The sequence below is a fragment of the Sinohyriopsis cumingii genome, chromosome 13 (assembly GCF_028554795.1).
Source record: "Sinohyriopsis cumingii isolate HCF-2022 chromosome 13, ASM2855479v2, whole genome shotgun sequence".
Lineage (NCBI taxonomy): Eukaryota > Metazoa > Mollusca > Bivalvia > Unionida > Unionidae > Sinohyriopsis > Sinohyriopsis cumingii.
The window spans coordinates 33,235,976-33,250,823 of record NC_142973.1 but is presented as its reverse complement, the minus strand read 5'-3'; the positions used below and the strand labels follow the sequence as shown (position 1 = coordinate 33,250,823).

The 14,848-nt window shown below is 37.2% G+C and overlaps 1 non-coding gene across 1 annotated transcript; it reads left to right on the top strand.

Annotated features, from left to right (window-relative positions):
- The first annotated feature begins 477 nt into the window (after window positions 1-477).
- On the top strand, window positions 478-555 carry Trnap-cgg (transfer RNA proline (anticodon CGG)). The gene has a single exon. It is a non-coding gene; the product is annotated as a tRNA-Pro (tRNA).
- The last annotated feature ends 14,293 nt before the right edge of the window (window positions 556-14,848 follow it).

Genomic DNA, 14,848 nt, shown 5'->3' with positions numbered 1-14,848 from the left:
CGCTCAGGGTGTGCTTATACATCTATTTATATATAAAAACTTCATATTTTTATGTCTGTGCTACCCTCAGTAAACCAAAAACATCTTTAAACAAAAATTAAAACCTGTTCCTCGGGGTCTTTAGTTTTGAGGATTTTCACTGTATATTTGTTTATTTGTTATTTACATGTTTCCTTCTTTTGTAGACCACTACTGTACTGGCTGCGTCGAATGCCAATTTTCGTAACTTGACAGGTACTAAAAACTTGTTTCATTTTATAATTTCTCGCCAGATGAAGTATCAAAACATATGAACAGTGACAGGTGCAACTTTTTGTAGCTTAATGTCGGTATTTTTCGGGGCTTTTTATGTTAATATTTAAAGCGAACTAAATGTTCTAGTCTTTGGCATCAAAACAAATATAACGGTGTTATTATGTGGAATTAATATTCTAATAATATACTGTTTTAGGGTTTAAGTTACACCTCCAAGTGACCGCTACGGTGGCCTAGTGGTTAGAGCGTCCGCCTCGGATGCGGGAGGTCGTGGGTTCGATCCCCGGCCGAGTCATAGCAAAGACTTATAAATGGTTAGTGTTAGGACTGGTCGGCCTGGTGTCAGGATAATGTGACATGTCTGCGGCACGATGCCCCAGTGCTAAACATTACTATAAACTGCCACATTGCAGACATCGTTGCGATATGACCGAAAAATTGTTCAAGCTACGTTAAAAATCCAAATCACATCACATCACAGCACAGCACACATCCAAGTCCCAGCCAATCAAAACACGTGTAGCAAGTGAATATTGGTACCAGGTCCAAATAAATCAAATATCATTGATGTCACTACGATGTTTCTTACTATTTGATGTCTTTGTCACACAAAAACTGTTCCTATATTAAGACTGTCGCCAGTTTGCAGTGTACATGATGACCTTCAGAGAAAACTATGATATTTTTGTCAATAGACACCAACCAGACAAAAGATAGCTTGCAGAGCTAAAACAAATCCGATAGTCCGAAGCCCGGGTCCCCTCTAATTTTAGTTCAGGCTCTTCCTGTATTCCAAATGAGGTGCCCGTCGGGCTTGTTGGAAAAAGAAAAAAAAATAGTTGCTCTGATGAAACTTTGATCGTGCTGATGAAATGAGTAAATGTACTTTCAAGATGTTGACATACATTCCATAACACGGCGCAACTAAATCAAATAACACTGTCCTACGTGAAATTGAGATCTGATATAACCAAATAGAAGATTCGCTAAAACTACGATTTTGTACTCCCAAACCTTCTGACAACGTCTTGTTTCGAGAAAACACAATTTTCAGTAATCTTATATATATATATATATATATATATATATATATATATATATATATATATATATATATATATATATATATATATATATATACAAACACTTTTAAAAACTTTCAGTCTATGTCCGTTACATGTAGTATGTATAAACGGCTATCTTTTAGGACTGGAACTGATATAAAACTATCCCTTGGGCAGTTTAAATATCAGCAATTAAAGGAAAAGAGGTCAAGCATCAAATAAAAGTTTTACATTAATGGCTGACAATAGCTGGTGAGATGCGTGGAAGGTTGTGCTAATTTGCATAGGTAAGACCAGGAAGTGGAAAAACCCATTATAGGTAAATCATAGAGATGCTAGATGCGTGTACAAGAACAAAAGTTATTACATATTATTGCCTAGAACGAGAATGTTTAAGCCGCTATGCATTATATTTTTGACAAGTTTGTGAACAGTGGCAATGTTAATTTGAAGTTGGATTACACTGCATATATTTCATTTTTACTAAATTTATATTCGAATTGTAGCCATTGCAACGTTGTGTCGCAATATTAAAAAAGAAGACATTTTGGGCTTGTGGAAAGTGGAGTTCTGCATACCTGTCAACTTTTCAAAAACCAAGCCGAGAGAATAACAAATAAAATAGTGAGTTTGGGATATAACATAGGGAGGTTTTATCGCGGCATTGTTTAAGCGCCGGTTTCAATAAATATTAACCTAACTTCCAGGTCCAATAAGGGTGAAATTCTCAAAGGACAAGCCAAATGCGCCCTTAAAAACTTTTTTGGGAGCGGGGTACACATAGTGGTAAGACATTACATTTTATGGATGTAGGCCAAAGCATGTTTAATGGTGAAATCTGGGGAGGCGACTACTGCACCCACTCCCTTGCCCTAATATCTGAGCGCCCATGGGATGCGCCATTTCTCCCTGTGACACGCATTATTTTCCCTTAGGACACGCACGCACTGACTACACAAACATAAGGCCAGTGTGACTAATTAACAGTTAATCCTTATTATTGCAATTTATCTTGTGAAAAGGACGGCCATTCTGACGTACTTCAAAGAAACTATGTGCTACAGTGGGGGGGGGGGACCAGCGATTGATTGGCCAATAAACGATGCCGTATTTTGTTGCAACTTACAATGCCTAGGACTTTATTTTAACAGTTCAAATCTGCATGTTACCGTACACGTGGCAACTGTTTTTCCCGCTTTTTTTTATCCAGGGATGCCATTTAAACTTTTTTCGGGGGGGTTGAAGGCAAACTTGATTCATGCAAATATCAAAGCGCTGGCTGAGGCTGAATAATAGATAAGAGATAGTAATAGCAGGGACGTCATTTCAATTCTGTTGGTGGGGGGGGGGGACAAAACTTGACTGGCTTGTTAATTTTCGTGTATAGGCTAGAGCAAATTTACAACACATGCAAATTCGGGAGGGGGGGGGGCAAATGGCTCCCCACCCCCTCCAATGAAAACTCTGTTTTTATCCCAACTTATTTCCTTTGGTTTAACTCGTAAGGTATGTAACACTGCTTACTAAATAAAATATTTATTCTGAATTAGTTTCTTTAGGGGCACATATACTGCATGGTATATTTTGTTTTATTCCTTCTTTTAATTTAATCATGGTAATTAAACTTTACATATACGGTAGAGGAATGTCAGGTGTTAACTGGCTGAGTTTCTTTGGCGGAAATGGACATGCGATCTTGTTTCCGAGAAAATTACACAGCATTCACAGTGATCATTCATGGGATTGAACTAACTGATGACAGTTTTATTTTATTTTTTTTATATTTTTTTTTACTATAGTACTGTTGTAGTTTTTTTAAATTAAAACTTTCATTTATTTACTAGAATATTGTTTATTCTTAACATTCTATTTACTGAAGGAAAAAAAATATTTTATAGTGTGATATTAATTATTTCGTCACAGCAGTATTCACAAGTGCTAAATTGAATATGGCATCTATGGACTGCATAAGATATATATATATATATATATATATATATATATATATATATATATATATATATATATATATATATATATATATATATATAGGGGGGGGTGAGAAATAAAAATTGACAGACATAATGTATTAATTGGAAATTCTCTGCAAAAATTCGTAGATATTACGAGATCGGGAGGCAGGTATGGAAATACTTCCAAAATCTGGAGGTTTTTCTCCCGGTTTGAGAGTTGACATATGAACTGTCTAGGCTTGTGGAATGTCAGTAAATGTTTGTGAGTTTATTCAAGTCACCAGCCCGGGGTCTGTGCCAAGCAAAAACGTTTCTTTGAGCAGTGGTATGAGGCGCCGTAGCGGACACAAGCTGGTCCAATTAGAACTTGCCGTTGAAATCTTTATGTCGTATGTTCAGAGTTCCAATTTCACTTGTTGTAACAAAAATGCAAGTCCTTAAAGATCAATTTTCTCGGTCAAGATTTTAGATTGTATCTGTTGAATTAAACAGTAGTGGTTGAAAGTTATATTTTATATGTCGAAGTTTTAGATTGTGTCGTTTGAATTACACGGTGGTGGTTGAAATTTCAATGTCATACGTCGAGAATTCCTAATTTACATATTGGTTCAAAGAGTTTATGTTGAAAGTTCCATTATGTCGATTATTTAGATATCATCTGTTGAATTACACAGCGCTGGTTGAAAATTCGATGTCCAATGTCGAGTTTTTACAATTTATCTTCTGAATTACACGGCGGTTGTTGAAATTTGAATGTCATATGTCGAGAATTTCAATTTAACATGTTGAATCACATTGGTTTTTCCATCATCCATTGTCCATCATCCATCGTCCATCATGCATCATCCACCATCCATCGCCCATCGTCCATCATCCATCGTCCATCATCGACCATCCATCGTCCATCGTCCATCATCCGTCATCTATTATCCATTGTCCATCGTCCATCATCCATCATCCATCATCCATTGTCCATCATCCATCATCCATCGTCCATCATCCATCATCCACCGTCCATCGTCCATCATCCATCTGCATTCTGTTGTATGTTTTCTGAAATATCAGTTGGCACAGGTTTGTTATCATTACTCCTTCTAGACTACTTGGAGGATGAAACTTTTTGGAAGCAAATAACACATGATCTAGTTGGTCCTTGATGAAAAAGGTGCTGCTTTCACATCCAAAATGGCTGCTGTGGTGTCCATTTTGAAAGTCTTGTTGCCAGTACTCCTCCTGAATGGATGGTCATATCAACATGGCGTTTTCACTAACACAGCTTCATACGATGCCTTATTAGTTCTAAATGAAGGCGGTTCTGATCTGAGGTCCAATATGGTACTACACATTGGCCATCTTGACAATCTCGCTATCTCTACTCATCCTAAATGGGGCCCCGAGTGGCCGAATGGTCTAAAGCGCTCTCCGTTGCGGATCACTGCCATCTCATCTCTGTCTGCGTAGGTTCGAGTCTCGGATTCAGCCAATATGGGTATGTGAGAAAGCTTTCCAGTAGCTTCTCGAGGGTCGGTGGTTCTTTCCAGGGATTTCCTGGTTTCTTCCTCCATCATTAATACTGGCCGCCATGTATAGCCTATATTGTGCTGAAAAATGGCGTTAAACCCTACAACAACAACAACAACTCATCCTAGATGGATTTTCATGCGTAAATAGGGTTTTCACTAAAGGACTGTGATGTCTAATTGGTCTTAAATAAAAATGTTGCCAATCTAAAATACATTATGGCTTACATTGCAGTCATTTTGCAAATCTTGTTATCACTGCTCCTCGTGAGTAGATTGTCATATCGACATGGGGTTTTCACTAAAAGATAAAACGAATCTCTTCCTCTCGTGAACGGACCGTGTTATTTTTAAACAAGGAAGCTGCTTTTTGTTGCTGTGAAATTCAACAGATGAAATCTGAAGAATCGCATGTGAAATGGAACTTTCATCACAAACAGTTGCATACAACGTGTGAATTAGGGATTCTCGACATATGATATTGAAATTTCAACCACCACTGTTTAATTCAAAATATACACTGTAAAACGTTGACATAGTAAATATACTTTTAAACCACTACTGTATAATTCAACATATAAAATCTAAAATCTCGATCTAGAAAATGAAAATGTAAGGACATGCAACTTGATCCAACACGTGATATTGGATTTTTCGGCATACGGGATCAAAATTTCATCTGCAATTTTCTCACAGGGCCAGCTTTTGTCCGCTACGGAGCCTCATACACTAGCTTGGTGCACGTTTTGCACGCCAAACCCACGAACAAGTCAGAGCTTCTCCAATCCCACCTACCCACCCATAATTACCGGTATGTCAACTAACCCGTTCCTCATATATCACGAGCTGACTGTTTGAATCGACTTTAATTATCAATGACTCAGACCGGAACAAGGACGTAGAAATAAACAGTGCGTCAACAAATGTTGACATATAATGATAACATGTATTATACTAGCTGAGGACGACGCCATTTCACCTTGTGTCGTGTGTTTTTGAGAAGCTCGAACTATGTGCCATGATGTTTTACAAACATGTAGTTGATACGAAATCACTCAGATATATAATTTTATATGAAAAAATAGTTAAAATAAGATAAACAACGCAGGAACTCAACAGATAAGTGGGTGGAATGCCAACGCTTACCAGCTGTTTTTAAATGGTCTACAAATGCTACTGAATTTGAATTACGTTTGCAAATCCTAGGAAAAGTCTCTGAAATGGTCAGTCAGAATGGTAGGGTGATATGAAGATATAACGTTCTGCCCACTTAACCACCCACACTTTTCTGTCTGCCTGCTGACGCAAGTGTATTGTCACCCATCGCAACCGCCCATCCACGCATCTTGACAATTACCCAAATTAATTGAGACTTGAGACTTTTATGTCACCTTGAAAGGCTGTCATTTGATTACCATCCACATCAGTGTAGCTTTTCTTTTGTAAATGAGGTTTTAGGTTTACTTTATTTTCATCTGAATAAAAAATGAGACAAGATACAAGTTATATAACTAGTAATTAGTAATGTTAAAAATCGCCACAATACACGGTTTTCTGTGTGAAAACGCTTGTGGAAGCACTTAGAAAAAACTTGCGACCCTGGGGCTCGTACTCTTTCCACTTGCTCCAGTAAACCAGTAAACCTTTGCACGAAGCAAACTGTGTTATCCCTGTATTGTTATTTTGTCTCATCAAGCCGAGTAAGATAACGATATTACCTTTCGACTGTGACAGCGATGGCGTCAACATTACATGTTGTTCAATGTGGTTGGATAGGAGATGGCGGAGGATGGGGGACTTTTTTGTTGTTTGGAGTTTTGTGTCTTGCACGTCAGATACGAAGGTGGGGGTGGGAGATACACAATTCAACGCACGCAAATTAGACTTCTTGGAGATACATCGTTGTTCGAATGCAAAAACGATACCGCGGGATAATTGCTGTTAATTGATATTTGGTTCTTTGAGATTCAATAAAACTTCTGAGTTCACATCTTCCCCTACCACATTTAATTTACCTTGAATGGAATTTACCATAAGTGTAACGCCGCACCCCACCCAACACACACACACACACACACACACACACACACACAATCATGCTCGTTTGATACATTTAGTTAACCAATTTTGACAAACTGCCAGTCTGAAGTTTTAAGAGAATAAAAACCCTAAATTATGAGAAAATGCCAAGGATAAAGCAAGATCCACCTTATCGTACGTTAACATCTTCGTCACAACGCGTTTTTATTTTATTTTTTTTAAAATGCTACCTACTTGAGCTAGATTTCTCTGGCATGCAGTTTATAAGAGCTTGAGATGGAGTATACAGTGCACTATTTTTTTCCGGACACATTTATCTTTTCTTTTCGTGAAGAGAAGGTGGTAATCTTTCTTGTCTCATTTTTATGCCTGTGTTTTTGCAACATGAACAAAAATATATATATTACTCATATTTTATTTGTCGTAGAGAAGTGACAGGTTAAGTAAAAAGTGACAAGTCATGGTTAAATAAAAAATCCCAAGTATTGTATTCCCTAGCATTAGTGACAAGCAAGCACTCAGGCATCTAATGCGTGCGTTAACTCTTTATATCATATCAAATATTTGTATGAAACATATAATCTAGAAATAATAGTTGAATATAAATGATGTCAGTATGTTGCTAAGAAAGGTTTAAATTATGTACAATAAGAGACCTTCCTTGACATGGTTATGAAGTTTAAATTATGTACAATAAGAGACCGTCTTTGACATGGTTATAAAGATTAAATTATGTACAATAAGATACCTTCCTTGACATGGTTATCAAGTTTAAATTATGTACAATAAGAGACCTTCCTTGACATGGTTATCAAGTTTAAATTATGTACAATAAGAGACCTTCCTTGACATGGTTATCAAGTTTAAATTATGTACAATAAGAGACCGTCCTTGACATGGTTATAAAGTTTAAATTCTGTACAATAAGAGACCGTCCTTGACGTGGTTATTAAGTTTAAATTCTGTACAATAAGAGACCGTCCTTGACATGGTTATTAAGTTTAAATTCTGTACAATAAGAGACCTTCCTTTACATGGTTGTAAAGTTTAAATTCTGTACAATAAGAGACCTTCCTTTACATGGTTGTAAAGTTTTGTCAACCAATGAACTTCACATTGACCAACGCAATGCGGATTTATTGCATATGTCTACTAGTTCATAAAACTTCATATTCACGAAATCGATGGTATACAATTATTTTATTAAATGATTCGGCGGAAAGTTTTGAAATTTAAATTGTTTCATAAGTTAAAATGCCAGTACATCAACATGAGGTCAATATATTCTTTCTGATGCCACGTAAAAGTCAATGATAATGTCACGACTGTGTAATGAGTTAAAGGCTCGCACATCATATGACACGTTATTCGCAGAAAGAATGTAAGAATATACAGTGTGTGTGTGTGTGTGTGTGTGTGTGTGTGTGTCTAAACACTTCTTTGGTAATGGACAACGCGAGGCAAAGGCCAAAACATTCATTCATTAATAAAGAATATATTTATAGGTGAGCTGAAACGAATGTGAAGGAACGAGTATGTTATGGGTTTTTAAAATTTACTCTTTTCGTGGATGTGACTGTCCGTAAGAACACACACTTTTAAACTTGATAGGATAATCCATATTTGTGTGCGCTCTGTCCAGCTTTACATTACGCTGTTTAATATGTATTATGGGCCTGTTACCATTAATACTGATTAAATATTTGGTATTGTATTGTAGAGAAGCGTACTGTATTGTACTGCGATTCGGCTCTGTTCCAACACTACATCATACTTTTGTATATGTATTACGGCATTTTGCCAATAATATGAACAAATGTGTTGCATCTTTCAAAGTAGTAAATGTTATTTAAGTTTATAGACTGGCCATTCTATTTTTCTTCTTTCAATGACACGCTGGCTGCATGTTTTCATTTCATGCCGCATGCCGGTCAGTAATTGTGACCTCTGCAAAAGTCAATAAAGTTATTTTTTGTTTTCAAGATGAACTAAATTAAGAATTCGTATAATTTAAGATTAACTTGCTCTTATTTAGTTTTAGTTTGTGCGGTTTTGTTAGTTTTTTTTCCACTGATTAAAATATGTTACCATAGTACTGTAAGAAAACAATTTTTAAAAAAATGCAATTATTGAAATTTCTTAATTTTCTAAACCTTGGAATATCTGCGTCGATGTGTTCCTTTTCTGAGGGCGATAGTGTATATATCTTCTTTTGAAATGAATGATTTTGTTATTTTATATTTATAATCACGACCTACCACTGCTGAGGTAATACTGATAATGGTAGTAGGTTCTGGTGAGCATGCGCATATCTTTGCTGTTACATTATTCCGCAGGAAGTTTTTTATTCTTGGGCTTTCCTGACCTGCCTCCGTTGTTCTGTTGTTGGCCTCTCAAGCTGCAGCGCTTATTCCGATTGAGGAGAGCTACACGCCCCTGCTACTACGTGTTAGTGCCTATGCCAAAATCTTTCAAAGATGTATTCTAGGTGTCCTTGTAGTGTTTCCTCTGGCCTCCATTGGAGCATTTTTCCTTGTTCTAGCTCACCATAAAACGTCTTTTCGGAAACCTGTGGTCTGGCATGCGAGCTAAATGCCTGCTCAACGCAGCTGTGAGCGCATCAGGATGGTGTAGATACTAGACAGGCATGTTTGGGCAAGAACTTCATTATCCGGCCACTAGTTGAGCAGTCCTCTCAGGCAAGTTGTGTGACGTTGGTACGCTGTCCAGGTTTCGCAGGCGAAACAGCGGAGTGAGTACTATTGTTCTGTACACCTTCAGCTTTGTCTGTAGACTAATGCCTGTTCTGTTCTAGACATTGGCGTGTAGTCTGACGAAGGCTGCGCTGTCCATGGCAATCGTAATATTAACTACGTCATCGATGACGACGTTCTGGGACAGAGAGCTGCCAATATAGGTGAACCTGCCCACTGCGCTCAGTTTGTGGCCCTTGATTGTGATGACTGACACTGCATACGGTTTCACTGGTAAAACAGAGAAACTAGAACACATACACCAATAAATGTAAAAAAATGTTAGGAAATTTTTAAATATAGGGCGAACATAAAATATCATATGAACATTTTCTGGAGTAAAAGATTCCCACATAAATTTACATTTACTTTAAAACAATGTTCATAAGAGAGGTAACTTTAAGATTAAAAAGGCGTGCGATGCGTATCTATTCCAAAGAATACACTTAGTGGATTTCGCATTGGCCGCATGACGTCGACCAAGTGGGCTTGGCATTCTTTGTACACTAAGTGCCAGTTCATTTCAATGACTATTTTATAGATATCCACCTAATATAGGGATGGAAATCAGTCGCATATTTTGATGCTTCCGCAAAGCGCTCCTCGGTAGTTTCATTGCTTTCGCGTGAGACGAACACCGACGCGTAAACCCAACCACTGTAAATGTCAATTTCATATCTGTATCTGTGTGTGTGTGTGTGTGTGTGTGTGTGTGTGTGTGAGAGAGAGAGAGAGATTTGGTGTGTGTGTGTGTGATTTGGAATTTTAACGTAGCTTTAACAATGTTCCAGTCATATCGTTAAGATGTCTGCAGTGTGACAGCTTATAGTGATGTCTAGCACTGGGGCATCATGCCGCAGACATGTAGCATGATGTCCCATCTAGTCACATTATCCTGACACCAGGCCGATCAAATCCTAACACTAACCTCTTAATACTGAGCGCCAACCGAGGCAACTGTTAGTACCATTTTTGTAAGTCTTTGGTTTGACTCGGCCGTGGATTGAACCCACGACCTCCCGCATCCAAGGCGGACGCTCTAACCACTAGGCCACCGGAGCGGTCGTGATTTGGATTTTTAACATATATTTCATAATTTTTCAGTCATATCGCTAGGGCTAGGGCATCATGTCATACCCAGTCACATTATCCTGAGACCAGGCCGACTAGTCCTAACAATAACTGCTTCATATCTGTATCATTACAAGCTATACTCTAGTAGCGTTGTTTGGATCATATATATGTGGCCTAAATAGTCATACTCAGAAACGCCAGTACGTGACATAGAACAATACCATGTTATAAATTCCTTGGATATCCTCTGCCCATGACAAAGCATACCTCAGAAACACCATCTGGCTGCAATGTGCATTCGTGTTAGTATATGCACAAGCATACATGTGCAAACTGTATTGCATCAGACAGTCCGTATGACGTTTTTTCACCAACAAATGATAGTTCATAATAGTGATTTTTGTATTAATTATTCTTTGTATAGTTTCCATTTAATTTCTATACTAATTCGAAAACCTACCTGAAACAAATAATTGTAAACAGTATACAAATTTTAAAAATATTGTAAGCAGTATGCAATGCAGATCAACAAATTATTGAAAGCAATATGCAAATACAATTTTTTTTAAAAACAAAAATGAAGTCCCATGTTATCACAAACCCATAAGACCAATGGCGTCGCTAGGGGGGGTGCAGGGGGTGCGGACCGCACCGGGTGACACCATCTCAGAGAGGTGACACCAAAATTAAAAATTGCAAATTTTACAGAGCACACACTGCTCGGTCTAGTCGGATTTCATAAGCGGATAACCGATCGTAGTTAAATACATGACTAGCCTGCACAGCAGTGGCGTCGCTAGTGGGATGCAGGGGGTGCGGACTGCACCGGGTGACACAATCAGAGGGGGTGACACCAAAATGACATTACTAAGGATTCTGTATGGTCTGTTACGGAAGGAGGACCATGGGGGTGACACCATGAGCTACCGCACTGGGTGACACCAACCCGAGTGACGCCACTGCATAAGACCTTCATGCAAGATAGGTATCACAGGTTACATTCGTTTTATTGAATAAGTTTGCAAGTTGCAACAATTTTTAATAAGTAAAGAGCGTAATTACATTTATGAAAATTAATAATCTTCAGAACCATCCTAAACACATGTACGGTATTAATTAAGTTTCGAGGAATAAAGATGGACGTTAAGACAAATACTTGCAAACAAATGCTGTATTTCTTTTGACCAGGTGCATGGGACATAATGAAATCCATGTCCTATATTTGTCTAAAGCTGATTAAATAAGAATGATGCTGCATATTATATTAAAATAATAATTTAAAACAATTAAGCTAGCAATGCTGTAAATTTGCTTCTGTGGCTTTACGTGTATGCTCAACGAATGACACTGCTTTAAAAGTATGATAATTTGTAAATGTGTGGGATTTGTCAACATTGTACAGACAGCTGTGCTGTATCAATGACCGTTCAAAGTGTTATGCTTGATAAAGGTAACTTTTTCGTCAATTTTTGTTTTGACTTGTTCTTCGGTGAATCTATTATCGGACACTAACCTAGAATATACTTTCTTACTTTAAAGTCGGCCGCTAGGCATATTACATTCCTGACATGAGTCAACAACGGTCATTAGGTGTACGTATGAACTCACGGTTCCAAACAGCCACTGGGTTCTAGTTTGTTGTCGAACTTCGACGATATTTGTAGCACTGATGTTTCGAACCAGACATCAAATGCTTATAAAAATGGTTCTTCTTGTCACGAAATCAAAGACTGTAAAACTAGTAAGATACTAGTGTGTGAAAAACGACTTTGGACTTGTAATAATTGACTGAAAAACCCAATCAGGTTAAGCTGTGATATTTTCGCCTTAAATAGGTTTCTAGTGGTATATAAAGCAAACCATAGACAATTCTTTTTTCCTGATGTTGCTATTAGAATAGAAATCGATGATTACTTTTTTATATAAAAAGATGATTTCTGACTAATGAATCTACTAATGCTTTGATAACATAATGTAAAAGTTCAAAACTTGAATGAATGAATTTCGATACCTGTCTTTACAATTGAGTAAATAAAAAAATTAAATAGATTGAAAGTCCAATGAGCTGCAATAATGAAAAGGAACCCACTAAGTTTGCGACAACCCTAGAATGAACCTCAAAGTTTCACGATAAACAGGAAATAATTAAATTTACATATTTTGCAGCCATCAGCTCTCTGCATTGATACTTGTTTAAAGTCATTATAAAATGCAAGCCACTTATTAAGAGCAATTGATGAAAGTAACCTTGGCAAACACCTGGCTAAGCAATATGGGTCTATATACAAAGCAATATGGGTCTATATACAAATAAATAGAGGTCTATATACAAAGCAATAGGGGTCTATATACAGAGCAATATGGGTCTATATACAAAGCAATAGGGGTCTATATACAAGGCAATAGGGGTCTATATACAAAGCAATATGGGTCTATATACAAAGCAATAGGGGTCTATATACAAAGCAATAGGGGTCTATATACAAAGCAATATGGGTCTGTATACAAAGCAACAGGGGTCTATATACAAAGCAATATGAGTCTATATACAAAGCTTTATTGATAGAGATGATGTTGCTACCTTATGAGTCAAGTTAAAAAGAAAAAGAAAAACAATTATTAAAGCAAAATATTCCACTCTTAAACTAAACCAACGAGACTAATGTATAGCAAACACAATAGCATTGATCGCAGAAATTTATTTCACAACTAAATTTGAAAATGGCATTCATTGCATTTAGATTTTAGAATACGACTTTGATGAGTACAATCAGTGTCGCCATCGTCATTATAACAATCATCATTTTGACATTCGAAATAGTTTTAGAGCTTGTAATATCAAATCGATATAATAAATAATGTTCAGTTTGATTTCTTTTTGACAACAGCGTTTTGGCTCTAATGTCTCCTATAAAATAAGTACCTGCTATATAAGACAGCAAGACTTCATTTGGCTCAGTAGGACAGGAAGACTTGATGTGGTCAGTAAGACAATAAGACTTCATTTGGTACATGTGGCGTGCCGGGTTGTTATGCCGACTCTGTGATAGGTGTGTTATGGGTGGAATGGGGTGCTCCCAATATTCTTTTTAAATTATTATAAAAGTCCCACCCAAGCTCGATTTTAGTTGGAAATTAAATTAGTGAAAGATAGATATAGAGCTCCGAGCCCCCAGTCAGCAATGCTGACGGTTAAACGATTGAATATGCAATAAAAAGGGAAATTCAACGAATAACATTTGAATGACAATTCAATAGTCAAATGATTAAAATTTCCCAAGTACTCTCCTTTCGCTCGACCCTGTGATAACCTATTGCATCACTTGATTAGTAGTGTGAGATAGCTCTCCACCTGTCCTTGTATTCCACTCATCTGTGTATTCTTCTCTCCTAATCCTCCAATACCTCCTCCTCTTCCTCCCGACTTTCTCCAAATTCCTTTTCCTCCTCGACTTCTCTATACTCATCCTCCTTCTCCACTTTCTCCTCCTCGACTCGTTACCTGAACCAGAATTTCTGTCCCACAAAAAGCTTCCTGTGAAAACACAAGGATGGTACAATATTTTCCTTAGCTCTCTCATCTCACACTACACCCAGCCTATCATCGGATAACGGCTATTAAATTTTTCGGTCACGCATTCATTCACATCTAAATACGCATGCGTTCTTGTATGGTAAAACAACGTCGTAATAAAAGAACGGTATCAATTACTTCTCATACATACATCAATACATTGCGTCACATCAGTACAGATTCCTAATCCCATTATACGAAACAATAGCACAGCAATCAGACCCATTTCTTTACATTACAACTCATACAAAGTACACAAATATCCAAATAGCCATGCTCTGATATATCAATACAGCCATATTGACTCATCTTACACACTTCAGACGTTTTCCAAATTCACAATTGAAGCATCCGTAAATTCTAACATATCACATGAATAAATGCACTAGTTTACTACGAGGTAACCTATTAGCGAATGACAAAATTAATTCTGGCCACACACTAACAATCTACATAACTATGTACATAATACTCAAATACGCCTGTAAATGAACACTACAAAGGTAATTCCACGTACTAAACGATCCTAGTAATTAAGTATAGATACTCCGCACAATTACAATTACAATGCCTAATATTCTGCACAAGTCGAGCA